Genomic DNA, 18,323 nt, shown 5'->3' on the forward strand with positions numbered 1-18,323 from the left:
TTTAAGCTATGTCGCTCACTGAAGTGGGCTTGTCAAGACATTGATCACTGAATATCACTCAGAACTGAGATACTGAAAATGGATAGGATTCAATTACTTTACAGCGCTAATAGTCTATGAAATTAAAGTCGCCCTTCTTACCTCTCACAGAAAGCAAATAAATCACATGCATGGATTGATATAAGGAATACTTTAAAAATGTTTGCTATGTCATTCAAAAACATGAGTTTAATCTTTTAATGTCAAATAGTTCTTTAGTAGTAAATTACATTAATGTAACTTTTTCTGTGATTAAGTGAAACTCTCAATCTTTTTCCAGAATCCTGAATCAAGTCACCTTTTTTCCAAAGTGTGAGAAGGGAGGACTACGCACCTGGCTGTCTTAAATACTAGAGAAACATGAATAAAATAAGGTCTTGTAGCAGCAAGGTACCCTTGAAACAAAATCAACAACAGAGCCCAAAGATCCTATTTTATATATAATATTACATGTTTGTGTCAAGGCTTTCAGTTTTTCCCTGGTATGTGAGAAAATAATTAGTAAAATTTGTAAATAGGACAGAAGAAAATATTTTAAAACTACATTTGCTTGAATCCAAATGGACTGTTTGGTTATTTATAATTCTTTAGTCAGTAACTGTTCCTTGTAACATGAATATCTCTACTCTCACGAAAAGAAAAAAAAAATTAAAGAAAGCTTATCCCCACTAGGAAAATGAGGGCCTGTGACTCATTACAACTAGATTATTCTTCACCCTTGATGCAGAGATCCTTAGAGAAGGGCTGGGTTTTCCATCTGTAATTTGAAATTTTAGATCTCTGTACAACTTGACACAGATTGAAGTAATACCTAGCCTAGAATCAAAGAGACAAGAGTTCAGTTCCCATCTAGGAAGAATTCATGTGTGGCCTTGGGCAAGTTACTTATCATAGATGATGCACTTTCTTGTTGTGAAAGCGGTGTAATAGTACTTCCATACCTGAAAAATCTGTTAAGGGGCTAAATATACAAAAGGAACACTCTAAGACAAAAAAAAAGATGGGTTTTAGGAGCACACTGTGGCTAGGAAGACATAGAACAAAGTGTTCAAACAAGCAGCAGTATCCTATCCAGAATATTGCCATGTCTGTCTCAGCAGGCCTTCAACAAGAATAAAGCGAATTTTAAAGAGTAATTTGTAGGCCTAGAATCATACTGATCATATTCTTCTTCCAGTAGCAGGCCCCCTGCCTCCTTTTTTGTCTCACCCTACTAAAACCTGAAATTTTAACCAGCTTTCTTCAATACTTTTGCATCAGCAAAATTGAAACAACTTGACCATATGAAAAATCTAGGACCTCAGTCTTCCATCTATAGGATAGTTCAGTGCAGCAAGAAAACCAATAAACTTGTTCTTCCACTTGAACTATGGGGGGAAACTAAGATGAGAGTAAAGCAGAATATTCAGATGTAAAGTTGAATTATGTTTGAAAAATTAATCCAAACATATAAGATGCCTAAATACACCACTACAAAACAAAAAAGGTAAAAAATCAGCATGAGGAAAGTTTCACTCTATATTCAAAAACAAAGATGAAAATTTGGAATAAGCATCAGACCACTTCAGTAAGCTCCTAAAAGCAGATAAGGAGATCTCAAAAAAACTAGAAGAAAATACAACATATCATTGGTTTTGGAGACAGGGGACACCCCTCCAAATCCAGTGCAGAATGGCATTCTTGTGCTTTTGAAAGCAGCACAAAGATCCTCTCCCAGAATCCCACATTTCTGGGCAGTTTTTAGATTCAAGCAAGAAGTACACAAGCTTCTTTGAATCCATTACCTCCCTCCCCAAAAAAAATTCCTCTCAAGTTCTCTAGCAAACATGTGAGCTCCCAAGGTCCAGAGGTCTGAGAACCCTGGAAAAGATGTTTCTACTGCTCAGGTGTTAAAAGATAATAACATAGGTAACACCAAACAAAATTGCATTTAAAACACTGATTTTTACTGAGTGCCTAAGTACACACTTCAGTTGTCACAACTCCAACTGATATCCATTCAATTAATTTGCTCACAGAGAGCTTTTTATACCCAATATAAAGTTGTCTTAACCACTGAAACATTAAGCCTAAGTGACCACTTGGTTCACCAAGTCTTGTCTTCTCCAGTCTAGAAAACCATGTAATAGTCACACAAAACTGAATAACATGATGATAACAGTATAAACTTTTTTTCTTAGTACAAGCAAGCAGACACAAGGTGAGGTCAGCTATTTGCTTAATTAAATACCCATCTACAAAATGAGCCATATACAAAATATTATTCTTGCTTCCTCTATTGACAGATTACTCATGTAAGCAGCCGGACAATATCAATAATAGTTCTGGAACAAGTGTGAAAAATCACTAGGATGTCATCTAAAATGAACTAAAACACATGAAGGAGGAAAATGTAGCTGGCATGCTGGGCTCTTGGCATACACAAGCTGGCAATGCAGACCAAGCTGCTATTCTGGTAAGAAAAGCAACCACATGAATGCAACTAAGGCAGACTATATTAGACCACACTGACCAAAGCATAGCTGAATAGAAAAGAGTGTATTTACTAGTCCCAGATAAAGTAATGATGTGTGTTTTACCGCATCCTGTAAAAGATGAAAAAACAAGTTGGTAGTAAAAAGGGGCAGCAGAGTAGTCACACAGCCTTTTGTATCCATTTCCTTCAACTAGCTTTCATTAAAGACTATTACTGCTACACAAGTTCTCTTAGCTATCTTATTAGACTTTCTTGGTGAAAGTAAGACAAGGCACATGTAAATGGAAATTGGTGCATATATATTCAAAGGAGAAAAAGCTTTGCTAGTTGGTAGCTGAACTTGAGCTTTCACCTCTGCATGAGGCTCATCTGCCTATTAAATACTGTAATGAGTGTGCACTTTTCAAATCACAGTTCCCCTCTTTTTCCTGTGTCACACAGCACAAGTTGAAACATTTTTATTTAACTGGAAGAAAACATGTATTTTTCCATCAGCTAGATAGCTACTTAGAAAAAATCACCAAAAAATATTGTCAAAGACTATTTGTTACTGTAAACTGCAGGCAAAAAACCCTGGTATTAATTGTGAAAAGGGCAACAGTGTTTTTATCAGTATTGTTTTCCATAGACGCTTTTCAGAAATGTTGACTATTTATAAACTCCTGAACACGACCAAGCTTATGTAATCCCAGAGAAATGATACTCTGCAGAGTATACACACTCTCATGAGTCAGATTAGTTTACAAGTAAATGACATCACATTGTTTGTTTTCTCTTTCTCTAGTCTTCAAACAGTGCTAATTCTATGAATATTTCTTGGAATTTTTATTTTCTTTTTGTATTTGCATTAAGATCTCCCACTCACAGGTAACTGTCACATCAGCCTATTCCTGTAGCTGATGAAGGCTAGATGACAAGCTCCACAAAAACACACACTGTTCTTAGGATACCCATAAACAAATTTGCAACACTTGATGCTCTATCTTTTTAGTTCATTAAATAAGTTCTTAACATCTTTTGTAGAAGTACCTCCTTACTTTAGACACCTTTTAAATTCCTCTATAAGCTTTTGTAAGACTATATGGTGTGTGACACTGTTAGGGAACAGAAATTCATGACACAGAAAATAACATGTGTTCTTAATGTCTTACTAACTCAGTGTTCAGGCCTTACGCAGCAAGCTGTTGGCAGAGGAGGGGCTGCAGCAGTGAGAAGAGGCCAGGACCTGCCCCATGTGGGACATAGCTCCAACAGACCCACTGCAGAACACAGCTGAGCCCCTTAGCCAGGCTGGGGACAACTCTGAGAAAACATGTTTAAGAATGGGAGCACCAAAGTCTGAGAGAAGAGGAGGAACAACAGCTCCACGGCAGAGCAGATATCCCCTGCAGCTCAAGGAAGAGACTACATCAGAGCAGACATCCCCTGCAGCCCATGAAGCCCCCCACAGTGGAGAACAAAGATATTCCTGAAGGAACTGCAGCCCATGGAGAGCCCACACCAGAGCAGATGAAATATATGAGGAGGAAGGAGTGGTAGATACCACTGTGTGCTAACTGCAACTTCCCTGCCATCCTCCATGTGAGCTTACAGGGCAGGGTTGGGGTATGTAGTTTGGGGAGCCTGCAGTAAAGGAATGAAGCCGAGCCTGGAGAGTGGGGAAGAAAGGTGAGCTGTTTTCATGTTGAGCTTGTTTCTCACTACCTGAATCAGTTTCAATTTGCAATAAATTAGTTAACTTTCCCCAAGCAGAGTCCGTTTTCCCTGCAATGGTAATTGCTAAGCAATTTCCCTGTCATTATCTCAATCTATTGCTTTACTGTTTCTGTTTTTCCTACTTTATCCCCCTGCCTTACCAGACTGAGGGGAGGATGGCAGAATAAAGCAACCGTGTAGGAATGTGACTGTTAGACTTGGCAAACCCAGCACACACCTCTTAACAGAAACGATCCCCTGGATGTTAACCTCTACTCTACAAACTATTTCAGAACATTTGGAAAAGCTAACTAAGTAAAGGAAGTCTTAGTGTTATTAGACTCACACCTGCTACCTTGTAATCTCTAACTTCACCAGAAGATTTCAGAGGGTGTTACAGCTGAAAGTCTTTCCTTTAAAGCTTCACTCAGAGTAGAAATTCCAGTCTACCCCTATCAACGTAACAAAAAAAAAAAAAATCAACATACAGCCCCAATCCTCAAAGTAATAAAACCTTTCTATGCAGTGTTAAAATATTTAACCACAAACTTTCCATATATTAGTCATATTACCATAGCTAACATCGAATAACACAATGGCATAAACTTTGTTTAATTATTATATTAATAAAACAGATGGACAATGTGGGAGAAAGTATTATCCTTTACATAAAACCTATTTAAAAACATTAGTGAAAGATACGCCTTTTCATAAGTCTTCCAAGAAAAGCTACATACAAAGGTACAGAATGTTCAAGACATTTTCAAGTGGGGGAAAAAGAAGCTTTAACCCACTGAAGCTTTTAAAAAGGATTGTATAAATTGAGATTGCACATACCTCAAATCCTTATTAGACGTTTTCCCTAAGGATTCTCATGATAGAACCCTTCAACCAGCTACACAAGAGAAATTATTTTCAGCTGATATAGTAGCCTTTGGTCTGCTATGAACCGATCCCCAGCCAAATTCAATTCCATAGAGTTGTTACAGAGGGAGCACGTCCACAGATGATTTACAGAAACTGTATTCTTGAAAGCTGGTGGTCTATTCCTGATTAATATAACAGAATTGTAAATCTTGAGCAATTCCATAGTTTGTATCACACACACACAGAAGAAATTTTACTGTCACCTCTTCCTTCAGATTATTTCTAAACTCTTTGCTCCAGTTGAACAGTTGTTCAATAACTATTATACTTATCTTCAATAGCTATTCAGGATTAACTCTTGAGAGGTAATGTGCAAACACAAAAATAACCATTTTAAATAGTAGAAAGAACTGCAGCGTTGGAAAAAAAATCAAATTCAGATTATAGTATTTTTCATTATTTTTTAATGATGAAAGATGTTCTCCTTTACACTATACTACTACTACACTATTGTCAAAAGACATGAGAGGCTAATAGTTTTACAGAATCAAAAGTAAATGAAACTAGCTCTTTTTAGACTTACTATTTTCCCATGGATTTATCCACAGTAGTTCAAAAGAATCTATATTTTATCCTTTTGTCTTCTACTCTGAATATAGTCCTCAGATCTCAGCCACACCCTCAGCTGTAGTTACTAATAAACAGGATTTTTTTTTTCTCCCCACTCCAGGTAAACAAAAACCTTAGCATCTACTAAAGCCAATAGATGCTAAATGCAGGCACAGCATCTGTCACTTTTCAAATGCGATCTTTTTATGCCTTCTTATGTTCTTATATATATTACAAAATATGTAAATGAATGCTCTTTCAGGAATACAAATGGTGTTACTATTTTATTCTGCACATTTTGCAATACTATGAAGTATCTTACTTCCTATTTCAGTTTCTTTTGTTACATGCTACTTCCTCATCTTGAATCAAGAATCCATCCTCCTCTTTTCATCTTATGTAAAGTCTGCTGTCTCTTGGCAGCACTTGAAGGGTTTCATGGCTTTTTGCCTGCTCTAGCCTCTCTTTCTGCAAAAATGCTCAGTCTTTGTAACACTCTTATCTTAGGCTTGTTACAGTCATTAACTGATAACATACACACTGTTCTAGTTCTTCACATAATTAGAACTGCAAGATCTTTTCCTGTTTCAGTGCTATGGGAAAAATATTTAAACATTTGAGCACTTTACAGCAAGCATCCAAAGACTGCTTGCCTTGTACAGATCATTTCATGTGGTTGTCTTGTATTTACTCAGCAACCTTCAGAGTGGCCATAAAGACTGCATAGACTGGATATTTCACTTGCCAAGGTATTTATAGCAATGTCTGGATTTTTTTTTAAATATTTTGAAGCATTACTCAGAAGTATCTGTTACTGATGCAACATCACTCAGTCCAGATATTCCTTTTTACCGTGTTATCTCACTGGCTATTGAATTTTGAATTGTTTAAATTCTGTGTACAGCATAACTCTAATTATTGACTACCTTTCTGCACTGAAAGCTCTCCCTCACATATAACTAAAAAGAACAAGAAGAAAAAAGAAAAACAGCTAGCAATCTAGCTTTACATTTTACGCTAATCCAACAAATGCTCAGAGGGAGCACTCAATACCAGTCACTCCCCTGCTCTGTTCTGATGTGAATCTTCTTATCCCTACTTATCCTTTCTCCCACACCAATGACAGCAGTGATACATAGGCAGTATGTTTTAACAGTTTTTAACTAGCCTTCCCAAAAATGTATTCCTCACATTTGACCTTAAAATTTTAAGATCCAGACTATAACATTATTAAAAGTGACAGAAATGTGACAAACTCCTTCCAGCACTGATGCATTGTCAAAAAGAATGTTTAGTTTTAACTACCAGTCCACAGCTTTTTCTAAAATGTAGTTTTCTGTTAGTGCTTTAAGAGATTTCCTGTTCTTTAAAGAGTCAGGATACTATGCTTTAGAAGCTCCCTTCATCCCATGTTTTGACTGGCCTACAGCAGGCTGCAATCAGAAAGGCAGAAAAGATAAGAGTATACCTATTTTGGGTGCAATCAGCATTGTTCATGTTCTTGAAAGGTCACTGGAATGAACTCACTACTTGGGCAGCTTGCTAGGAATTATCCTTGAATCTTAATAGCACAGATGCGTCCTACATAATTCTTATTATCGCTGTTGCCATTGACAATTTAATGGACTTCATATCCACATATTTACAAAAACAACTATGTGGAGGATCACAGTACTTTTAAGTAGAACTATATATGGAAACTTTATTTTTAATTTAATAGCACCTTGTTCAGAGAAAAATTAGCAGGAAAAAGCCTGTAGAACCAACTAGAAGACAGGTTAATACTTTATGACTAAGTGATATACTACACACTACAAGTTTTAATTTAAAAACAAGATCTGAGCAGTAATAGGGATTTCTTCTGTGGTTTTGTCTACGAACACTAACGAAGCATACAGCAAGAGAGACTAACTGCAATCAAATACACAGACTCCACCTCCCTAGGTTCTCAGTAGCCCTACTGCTGGTATCCAGTAAGCACAGAAAGAACAATGAAAAAGATGAACAGAGAGATAAAGAAACATGGGGAGAAAACAGGAAGCAGGAGTCTAAGAATGACAGGAAAAATAGATGGAGCAGTCTAGCAGATGATAACCACTGATAACAACCAGAATTGAACCTGCAACTCAAAACAGCCAATCTACTGACAGAAAACTTTGTAAGTGCCAGAACTAAGTGCTACTAGTTAAACCTTTGGCTCCTCAGGCATATGTATGAAATGAAAGTTTAATTGTGCAACTGATAGTGATTCTTTCACAGAACATTAGCTTCACCTGACACACAGGAAAGACACAGAATTTGCAAATAAGTCAGAACTACATGTTGAACAAGTTACTTGCATAATGTATATCTGTGCTGGTTTGACTGAAAACAAGATAATTTTCGTTCATGCAGTCAGACACCCTTTTTCTTCGTAGCTAGCACGTCAATATTTGGATTTAGTTTAAGAACAAGAAGATGACACCCTGGGACAGAGTTAAAGTTTTTAATTGCTCTGGTCTGTGAGCTAAGGCCTGAACTCTGCCCACAGGTATGAGGCAGCTGGGAAGGGGGGCACAGATGGGGCAGACCTTGACTGACATCCAGACTGATCAATGAGAATATTCCATGCTATTAGCACCACACTTCATATTTAAGGAGAGTCAGGATCTTTCAGCTAAGGAAGTCAGGATGGACAGAGATTCTGTCCTGATTCTGCTCCATTTTGGGGGAGTTCTGTTTGGGAGTTTCTTTGGTTTGGCCTTTTACCATCCTGCCATTTTGCAGAGGCCTCTGGACCTTTCTGTCTTTTTCTCTCTTCTCTCTCTGGAATCAGCTGTTTGGGACCAGGTGCTGATGCCTGGGACTGGCTACTCAGTGAGGATGGAGTTTGTGAGGAATTGCATTAAGTATCTTTTATTTTATATTCTACTTCCATTTTAGATATTGTAGTACTAGTAATATATTAGTGCTATTTTCTTATCTTACTAAACTGTGTTTATTTCAGTCCACAAGTTTCTCCCTTCCCTTTTGATTCTTTCCCCTGTTTGGGGTGGGGAGGGAAGATGTGAAGTGAGTGAGCAGCTACCACAGTTGTATTGTTAGCTTGGGCTAAACCACAACAGGCTTTTGTGATGCCAAACATGGGGCAACAAGATGCTACAATTCAGCACTAGATAAAATTTGGAGACTTTGGTTATTTTTTACTGCTGTGACACAGGTTCAATTTTCTTGGCACAGTGCCAGCTCAGAGGGTTGAGAGTATCACAGGTCTGTGTGCTTTGGATATCATCTAGTACAACACTCTATCATTTCTCACATAGTCAGAAATTTATTCCAATAAAGCACACACTAACACATACAGAAAGATTCACTATTGAGGCAGATGAAAAGAGATACCATTCCCACCTTTCTCTTGGAATTTTTGAGATGCTGATTAAGTCACACATAAAAAGGCAGATGGAGTCTCTTTCACACTGAGACAATTAAAATTATTTAGAAAACTGCTAAGTATTTCTATGCTTAATAATTAAGCACTATAGTGTTATAAAAAAACCAAACAACTGATACTTTCAGGTTGAGACCTCACAAAAGTTCAAAAAAATTAAAATCTAATATCTTCATTTTGGAATCTCAGTTCTTCATGTATAAGACAAGATTACTTTAGCTCTGACTTGCAGCTAACTTCACAAAAAACTGTCAATACATCAATATTATAGGAAAAAAAAAGACACAAAACCTCTCAAAACAAATGTCTTATTTGGGTTAAGTTTTTGACTGTGGATGATAAACAAGATTATGCCTACTAGCAGAGTAATTGGATAAAAAGTGACTAAGCAGCATGTGCTAATTGCTAGAGAGAATGTGAAAAAAATAGCATTTGATCACATTATTGAAAATCATCCTATTGCTTTCACACAGGGAAAAAGACTTCTGGCATACCTTCAAACCTTCTAGTGACTGCAACCCTAGTGCTCTTTTAACAAAGAGTTTATATGCAACACTGATAAACAAGGACTGCAGAACTCCTACAGAAGATGAGGAAGAAATAAGATAAGAGGCAAACTGGTTAAAATTCGGCAACTTTGAAGGCTGAAGATGTCACTGCTCATTGAAGAGTGGTTGGACTAGATGACCTCTCTTTCAACCCAAACCGTTCTATGATTCTATGAAGGTGAAAAAACAACTTGAATTGGCCAGCAGAAGCTGCATGACAGACCTTGACAATCAAGAACTAAAGTAATTTGCTCATTCCCCTTCAGGACATAGAAGGACCTGAAGTCAAAATTCCTGTTGGTATTTGCAAGGGTCCATAAGCCTGTATTTCTCCTTTGTTGCCTAGGTGCAGCTGATGTTTCAGGTTAGACTGCTGATAATTTACTACGTTTTGATAAAAAGTATAAAGAAGAAAGCCAAGCAAGAAGACACTGAATAATGGAAGAGTTTGAGATACATAAGAACTAGATATGTTCCAGCTGATAGCATCAATTGAAGTTCAGGGTTGCTGGTAAGTCATAAAATTCCTATAGGAACCAGCAATATATTACCAGAACATAAAGAACTAAGCAACCATGAATGGTATCATGACACATATACTTTGTTAGTGTAAGAATGACATCAGCTCTTACATGTAACTTCTGAGAACAACTATCTATCAAATGCAAATTGACCAACATTAAGTTCAAACTCAGCATAACTGACACCTATCACACTATTTCATCTTCTCAACCAAGATCAGGCCAGGCCAAAAAGAGGGAATTCGGTACATTACAAACTGCATTTGGTTTGGCTATTTCTGTATGCTGTCCTTTATTGTCAATCTATACTTTCTCATACAATTCCAGCCCTTTAACAGCACGAGTCACATAACAGCACAAGTCACCTTGTGGCTGGAATGAATAATGTACTGGATTCTTTATGAACTTTAATCTAAAATCAGTTTTCTGACAATACTGCATGTTCAACATCTGCCCACATCAACTTCAGCAAGTGCATCAAAAGGTGAAACAATGAATGCAGCTGGCTGCAAATATTACGGCTCAATTGTTAAAGATTTCCTTCTCGTACCAGCACACGAGAAGCCACATTATAAAAGTATATAGATACATTTGCATTAAAATACTTGCTTACCAGTGATACCACTTGCTTACAGTGATACCAGTCGTGGGGTTTTTTCCAAATTAAAACGTCAAATTTATTTAAATATGACCTATGAATTATTGCTGAAATATAAGTATGTTTTAAGTTATGTTTCAAAGTAAATGTTTTCAAAAGATTTATTAAAGCATCATTTGAACCCAACATATAGCAAACTGTCCATTTAGATCTTTGAGTTCTCTGATTACAGTTAAATGGAAAACACCTAAATGTTTGAGACACTACCTCCTTTCCTCCACTCACTTTTAACATTAAAAGCACTTAGCAAGAAGTGGAATAACACACAGCTATATAAAATCCAAGTATTAAAGCTACTATATATGCTCCTCTGTTTTTAATTTTTGCCCTTTAATTCCTCTAGAAAATGCAAGGGAAAGGTAAAAAAAAAGCAAAATTCAGCATAAGGAAAGAAGAACCAGCTCCAAAACCGACCTTGTGCTCCAAGCTTTTCAATAGAAAAATATTCTCCAGGTGTTTACACAGAGACAAGACATGACATAGAAAGACCATTCTTTAGAAAAAGCAATTCAGCTGTACAGTAGAGAGAAAAATCAGATTAAAAGTAAGTTGCCTAGGTCATCTGCTCTTGCTCCCATTCTCCATTTCTCGTGACTCTACAATACTTTGGACATCTGCATTAGGAACAGAGCTGGAACACTCATCTGGCTAAAAATTCATCCTGCAAAAAAGATTACCCTTTCAACATATATCAGTTCCCGAAATTCACCAAAACTGCACAACTTATCGTGCCAGCACACACAAAGGCAAGGCTACACAGGGCCATTGTGCACAGTTCTTGCTTCATACAGTATCGATGTCAACTAATAGCATAAGCAGTGTTCAAAACTATAACCTAAATGTTAGCTACTTTAAAAGCAAAGGAAAACAATCCTGTACTTGCACACTCTCAGAAGTGGGAAGGAACAGTTAGACAGTATGTGCACCCATATAGCTTTTAAGTTGTATCCTCTCCATTATTTTAATAGAGATGAAAAGCAGTATTTTCTGCAAATACAAGGAAATACTAAATTGCCAGTTAATTGTTGTAAAATATTTGAGCAGTCTTTTTTGAGGTCAGTTTTTCATTAGCTATTGACAGAAAACTCTTTAAGTATTTTAATTGGTTTTAAAAATACTAATGATCTCTAGATGGTCTTCACTTCTAAAGCAAGCTGGCCAGCCAGTATTTTACAATAGTTTAGGCAAACTAGATTGACAAAGCAAGTAACTAATAAAATAGAAAGGGATGTGTTCTACATTTAAGACACAAATCCTATTATTCTTATCACTTGTAAACAACATAAGATGACTTGAGTTTCATGTGTAGAAAAAGAACTAATTAATCCAGAGTCTAAAGCAAATTAAGCAGAGCAATTATCAGGGTTAATGTAACTGAATCAGAGTTAGGACACTGGCTATTCAAAGGAAAAACCTGCATTTCTGACTTTTTTTTTTTTTGCTCATAATAAAAAATGTGGCAGTAAAGCCTTATACACTTTGCAGTTATTTAGTGGACAACATAAACAGACAATAAATAACCGATGTGAAATCATGTATTCACACTTAAAGGCTATAGCATCACAATACACCAGAAATGAAAAAAAATCAGTCCAATTTCAAGTGCACCCCTTTAAGACAGATTCATTGAACACTACTGATCAGAAAACAATCATGACTCCCAAACCAATTAAAAGAATTAAAGAGAATGCAAACACAACAGAAGTGTCATACAGCAGGAATTCTGTCCCGCCCCCAAAGTGAACCAATCACTGTTTTGGGAATGTCCTTTCTAAATAATCTATACAATGAAAACAAACCTGCATAAAAGTTCTCAAAGAAATCACAGCACGAGAAATTGGCTCAGCATTAGAGATTCAAACATATCTGCACAAATCAAGCTAAGTTCCCTCAGGGATAGTACAGCACACTTTTTAGTTACTGCGTCAGAATTACGATTTATCAAATCGCTCTAAAAAAAGTGAAACAAAATAAATCTAATTGTAACACCCCAAACAGAGGATTCAGGAGACATCCACCAAAACCCATAGCTAGGCATGTAAACGAATGCAAATTTTCTTAAACATTCAGAAAAAAGAAAATATTTAAGAAGTACTGATGATAAAATCAACATTGTGGTCTGCCATGTGACCAGGCTTACATTTTTGCTCCAGAGAAATCTGAGGTTAACCAACTAATAATTAACATCTGCACTCAACTGGAAGGCATATAGGTATAGGAATGTATACTACAAAACATGCTATTTTCTAAAGCCTCTTTATTCTAGGTTAAAAAAAAAAGAAACAGCCTAATTTGTAGCTCATTGCTTATAAAAAACTGTGTACGCAAGCCCCCAGCATACATTATAAACATGCATAAATTGCCTTTTTCTAACGGAAACACATATAATAAAAGATTGTCTAACTTCAAATTGAGCTAATTTGGCCAAAGTAATTTTTAAAACTTTCTTACTCCCAAGTCAATTATTTCAGCAAAAGTAGAATCACTGCAAAAATAAATACACATAAGACAATATACTGACAAAATTACTCTTCATGTAGTTATCACACAATGCATAAATTACATGATCTGTTGAGTTACGTGCCTGCACTTTTAGGGCCCATGCATTCTGTCTACACATGTGAGGCTCTTTATTCACAATTTTTTATCTTGGCTCATTTTGCTATGTGCACTTGAATCCAAAACATGTATCACATACTTTGTGCTACTGTTCACTCCATAAAGATGTTTCTGTACTGTTGTCCCCAGGAGAAAAAAGAATACACGTATTTTCATATGTCTAATTGTCAACAGAACTATACTGTTTAAGTGAATCTAACAGTGAAACAAGCCTGAGCACTCCTACCACTTAAGTTTGACCTATGAGGAAAAAGGAAAAAGGTAAGTTTTGAGAAAGAACCATTAAAAAATAGTAGGAAAAGCACCATCATGTCTATCAAGTTGCATATGATCCATACCTACCCTGAGGCAGATTTTTTTTTTGTTTCAGAGGCCTACCTCTTTTAAGCATGAGGTTCCTTCAATCTAATGAGTTAAGGATTATGCTGCTTTTAAGTCAAAGAGGAGTAGAGGCAGATGGACCCCTTCAACATGTAACTGATCTTACTTTAAGACAGTAGTTGTATAGACAACTCCAGTGTTTCAGGGGCACAATCAGCTACATCTGGAAACAGCTAGAAAGCAGAATAACAATAGAAGATGGAAAAGTGATCCCATGCCATGTAAATTTAGAACTACATTTTACACAAGCATGTCACATACATAAAGATTTGGAAGAGCTGGGTGAAATTTCAGGTTCTCACCACCAGATGCATTTTCTAACAAACTTCCAATACTTTCTACCATGTTCTGAAATTGCCTTACTTTTCACCTCTGTGCTGTAGTTACCAGATGATACTAAATGCGGTTTCTTCCTATAACCATCCAAGCTAAAACTTTACACCAAAATATAACATGAAACGGAAACGGACCACCACTTTTTGTCATGCTGTCATTTCCCTTTGAAGTTAAGGGGAAAAAAAAAAAAATCTCCAAAATGATGTTTTCATAAGCATGAAGAGAATCACTTCTCTGTGATATCTGTGAAATTTTAAGTTATTAACTTTCACTGCCTTCCTTAAGCAGAGGAATTTCAATAATCATCACTTCCTTTAAGTCTTCTTAGGAGCACATTCTGCTTAAAGAATCAAATCCGCAGCAATTTTTAATCAGAAACATCAAATGAACTTATATTGCCAAGCAAATTGTAGTGATTCTGTGCTACGAAGTTTTATGAGGAATACAATGAAGAGTGCTTGACAGTTTGCCACTAAAGAGTATAAAGTCCTCTCAACTATTTTTTAGATCTTTTGCCCCTCAAAAGGAAGATCTGGCACAGCTTTGTAGCATAGGAGTTTCTGTGAATTGCCTGAACTCTCAAACTGACAGATGAAGACTGCTGACAGAAGGGGAACAACAGGCAAACTGTTGATAGCTGGACTGGCCAGAAACCAGTGATCTTCTGGCGAATAATTTCTTCCTTTATTTGTTTCGCCCCTTTAAGAATTTGGTTTCAGCCAGGAACAACAGTCACTCAAGCTGGAGTGTATATACGTGAAGGACATAAACAAATAATAGTGAATTCAGTAAATATGCAATGAAGGGTATCTAACTTAAGAGACTACAAATGAAGACAGTTGTCTAGAAGAGGCTCAGTCCTCCTGTGACTGATGTAGGTATTGCAGTAAACATGACTGTGTCAGCTGATCCTTGTATGACCACAATTATCTCCTGATTCCACGTGAGATTTCTCCAGTGATTCATTCTGGTTTGTGTTTCATCAACATGGGTTGCGTAAAGCATGACTGAGTAAGAAACCTCTGACGACAAGGAGTGAGCTTCTTTCAGTAGATGGGCCTGACTGTTTGGAAATATTTGTTTCCAAAACAATATCGACTGGTATTTTGCAATGACCTCTCACACTCTCAGAAAGAAGCAAGGGCAATGATAGTGCCTTGGAAGGTCTCTCAGTGCCATAAATCGGAGCAATACAAGTAAAAACCTGTATTGCCATAAATAAATAAGTCTGTCTAGAAATAAAGATAACTGTTTCAAAGAATATTGTGAAGTTGTATTTTTCATTGGTACACTCGATGCTGAAGTGCTCAATGCTACAAGAATAAATACACACTTGCTTCAGAAAAGAACAGCAGAGGGTTCTATTTCTATTTTACACAGTATAGAATCAAGATAGGTCTGGCCTGATGCTGTGCTCTCCTGAAGCTGCTTTTTATCGTGTTACTTTTTTCTATACTAAAAAGAGGTTTGAATAAAAATAGACTGAGTATGTCAAACTGTATTTCTGTTTACTGAAATACTAGCTTTATTAGTCTGACAAACCTGCCTGATCTTTCTGTACATCTAACCAGACCAAATGCTGCCTGAAAAGCTATCTCATGTGTCTTTTACACCCTTCTGGAGAAGGGTTTCCTCACACAAAGGAAACAAGGAAATAGCATCTGCCAAAATGCAATAAACATCAGAAACATTTAGCAATATTGGATACATAATGAAGCAAAATGATCCAAGCCAAACACTTCTGTTTTTGTACCTGCCCAGAATGCTACTATACATGAAGAAGCACTGCATATCTTATCTGAAAGCGGAAAAGAATCATGGGGCAAGTAAGCTCTATCCACACCACATCTAAGAACTGAATTAGTTACTTACCAAGAGTAGGATTTTCTTTTATAACCAGAAAGAACAGACAGCAGGTTGGAGCCACATGCCCTTTATGCCCTGAGCAACACAGAATGAGAGCACTCACAGTACTGGCATCGTATCTTCGGTCACAAATGGTCAGAAGAATCTAATCCTGCACATACTGAATTATTAATCAGACGCATTTCTAAGGACAAGCTAATTGCAAAAATTGGTTTATTGAGCTGAAGTTTACTCAAATTGTGCATTTAACATCTGCTTTTGGAAGTCAATGCAGCCTTCCCTGCTCTATGACACTAACCTCCCACCTGCATAGTAAGATAATGGCAGAGAGAGAGACCTGATTATCCAAGGACACATTTCATAGAAAAGTTACATTTAGCTTCAAATGCTGATTTCAGTGTGACAGTCCTCATGGTGACAGTGACACCAGGTGAAGACATGACAACTGACTGCTCAAATGCTTTGGAAGTACAGTCATGCTGTTTTGCCTGTCATCTCTGGAAGCATGAGCACATGCACAAGTTACAGCAAGTTGAACTAGCACATAAATTTACAACGTATCAGCTGCTCCTACCATGACAGTTTGCATAGCTGTTACTACAGGGTAACACCATTAGAGTGGTGTTGCAAAGATAGCGAATTCTCTCATGAACTCCAAGATACAGAAAGCGCAATCCTACTCAGATTTTACCTACAGCTTAGATCAGCACAAGCCAGTGAGCTCTGAGATAACGCAAGGAGCCTAATGGGGAATTCAAATTCAAATCTTTCTACTTCACAAGCCTATGGCCAGTATTCCACACTGCTGAGACTGAACTAGAAGCAGTACTTCCCACCCAGATGCAACTCTGCACTGCATCACACTGATGGCACTGGATTGATTTTTTTTTAATTGTTTGGGTGGGGTTTTTTAAGCTATAGGAGAAGATTTGATCAATTTATCTGCCTTCCAGGACATAACAGACCTAGAAGTTAACTTGGTTGTCCAGTAGTTCACATGACAAAAGCAGTCTTCTAGAAAGATCTATGTCTACCTTTAGGAGATGAGAAAGCTACGGCTTTTGTTTAACAGGCAGTTCAAAATCCCTTAAACTCCCCTCTCTAAAACTCTTATTTGCTTAAATATTGTTTGAATTTGACTAGCGTAAATTTCAAGTATTTATTCTTTCTGTGGTTTTCTTCACTAGACTAGAACTTCTCATCACTTCTTCACAAACTCGTGATACAATCTAACAAAAATATATCTTAATATCCCCAAGAGGAGGAAAAACATGTTTGAGCTCTCTTCTGATCCTTCTATTTTTTTTCAACATAATTTAAAATACATTGGTGCAGGAGTCAGACACACTGCTTCTCACATCTGTTTCACAAATGCTACCTTCAACCTCCTCAGCATTCTCCCGTTATTAATGTAACCAAAAATGACATTAGCTCTTTCAGCATCACACTGATAATTCATTCACCTGCTCATCTGCAATGACCCAAAATTCTTTTCACAAACACTGTTTTCTATACCACAGACACTGCTTACAATCTTTGTTCATACACACAACATCCCACTTTGTTTGAACACCTAAACTCCATGAAGTGATTTACATAACTATATATGACTGCTGCACTATTTAACTTTCTGCAATTCTTTGCCTTCCTTGACTTCTATCAGCATTATACATTATTGACACAAAGTAATTACACAGTAAACCTTCACTAAAATAGTTTATTATAAAGAAATACTATAGCCGGTAGCTTCTCATGTGAAATATTTATGCTCCTTAAAGGGATGAAATCCACAAAGTTAAACTTTTCTAAAAAAATCAACCTTCAGCTCTTACTCTACAACCACATAATTTAAAACAAATGAAAACATATAGCATTAGGTGACATGCTCTGAGTTACCAGAAAACTTCTACCTTGAACTCTGTACAGTGCAGTAAATATCTAAAAAAAAAAAAAACAAAAACAACAAAAAAAAAAACCAAACCCCACCAACCACCACCACCACAAAAACATCAAAACATACAAAAAAAAATGTCAATCAGCTCTTCTGTGTCCTCTACTCTCAATAAATTACTGTCATTAGTTTTATTGCAGTTAGAATTAATATTGTTGTTCACCAGGCCACAAAGACTCAGTATGCTTATATATCATGGCACATGGCTAAACAATAAAGCTGCAATAAATCAAACAGCAGAAGAATAAAAACATTAAAATGCATCAATAACCATATAAAAAACATACATGCAAAAGCAAGCAATAATGTTTTTATCACAGAGTTCAAAGC

The 18,323-nt window shown here is 36.7% G+C and overlaps 1 protein-coding gene across 2 annotated transcripts in view; it reads right to left on the reverse strand.

Moving 5' to 3' along the window:
- REV3L (REV3 like, DNA directed polymerase zeta catalytic subunit) overlaps positions 1-18,323 on the reverse strand; it is a 118,086-nt gene that overhangs the window by 78,606 nt on the left and 21,157 nt on the right. Inside the window, exon 1 of one of the 2 annotated variants that reach the window (XM_080341224.1) lies at positions 5,048-5,062. The exons of the other annotated variant lie outside the window; for it this stretch is intronic. The gene's annotated coding sequence lies outside the window, so the exon portion shown is untranslated. Of the gene's footprint in view, positions 1-5,047; positions 5,063-18,323 lie in introns of those variants that run through there. 2 annotated transcript variants of the gene reach the window in all.

The sequence above is a fragment of the Nesoenas mayeri genome, assembly GCF_963082525.1.
Source record: "Nesoenas mayeri genome assembly, chromosome: 3".
In the NCBI taxonomy this organism is placed as follows: domain Eukaryota; kingdom Metazoa; phylum Chordata; class Aves; order Columbiformes; family Columbidae; genus Nesoenas; species Nesoenas mayeri.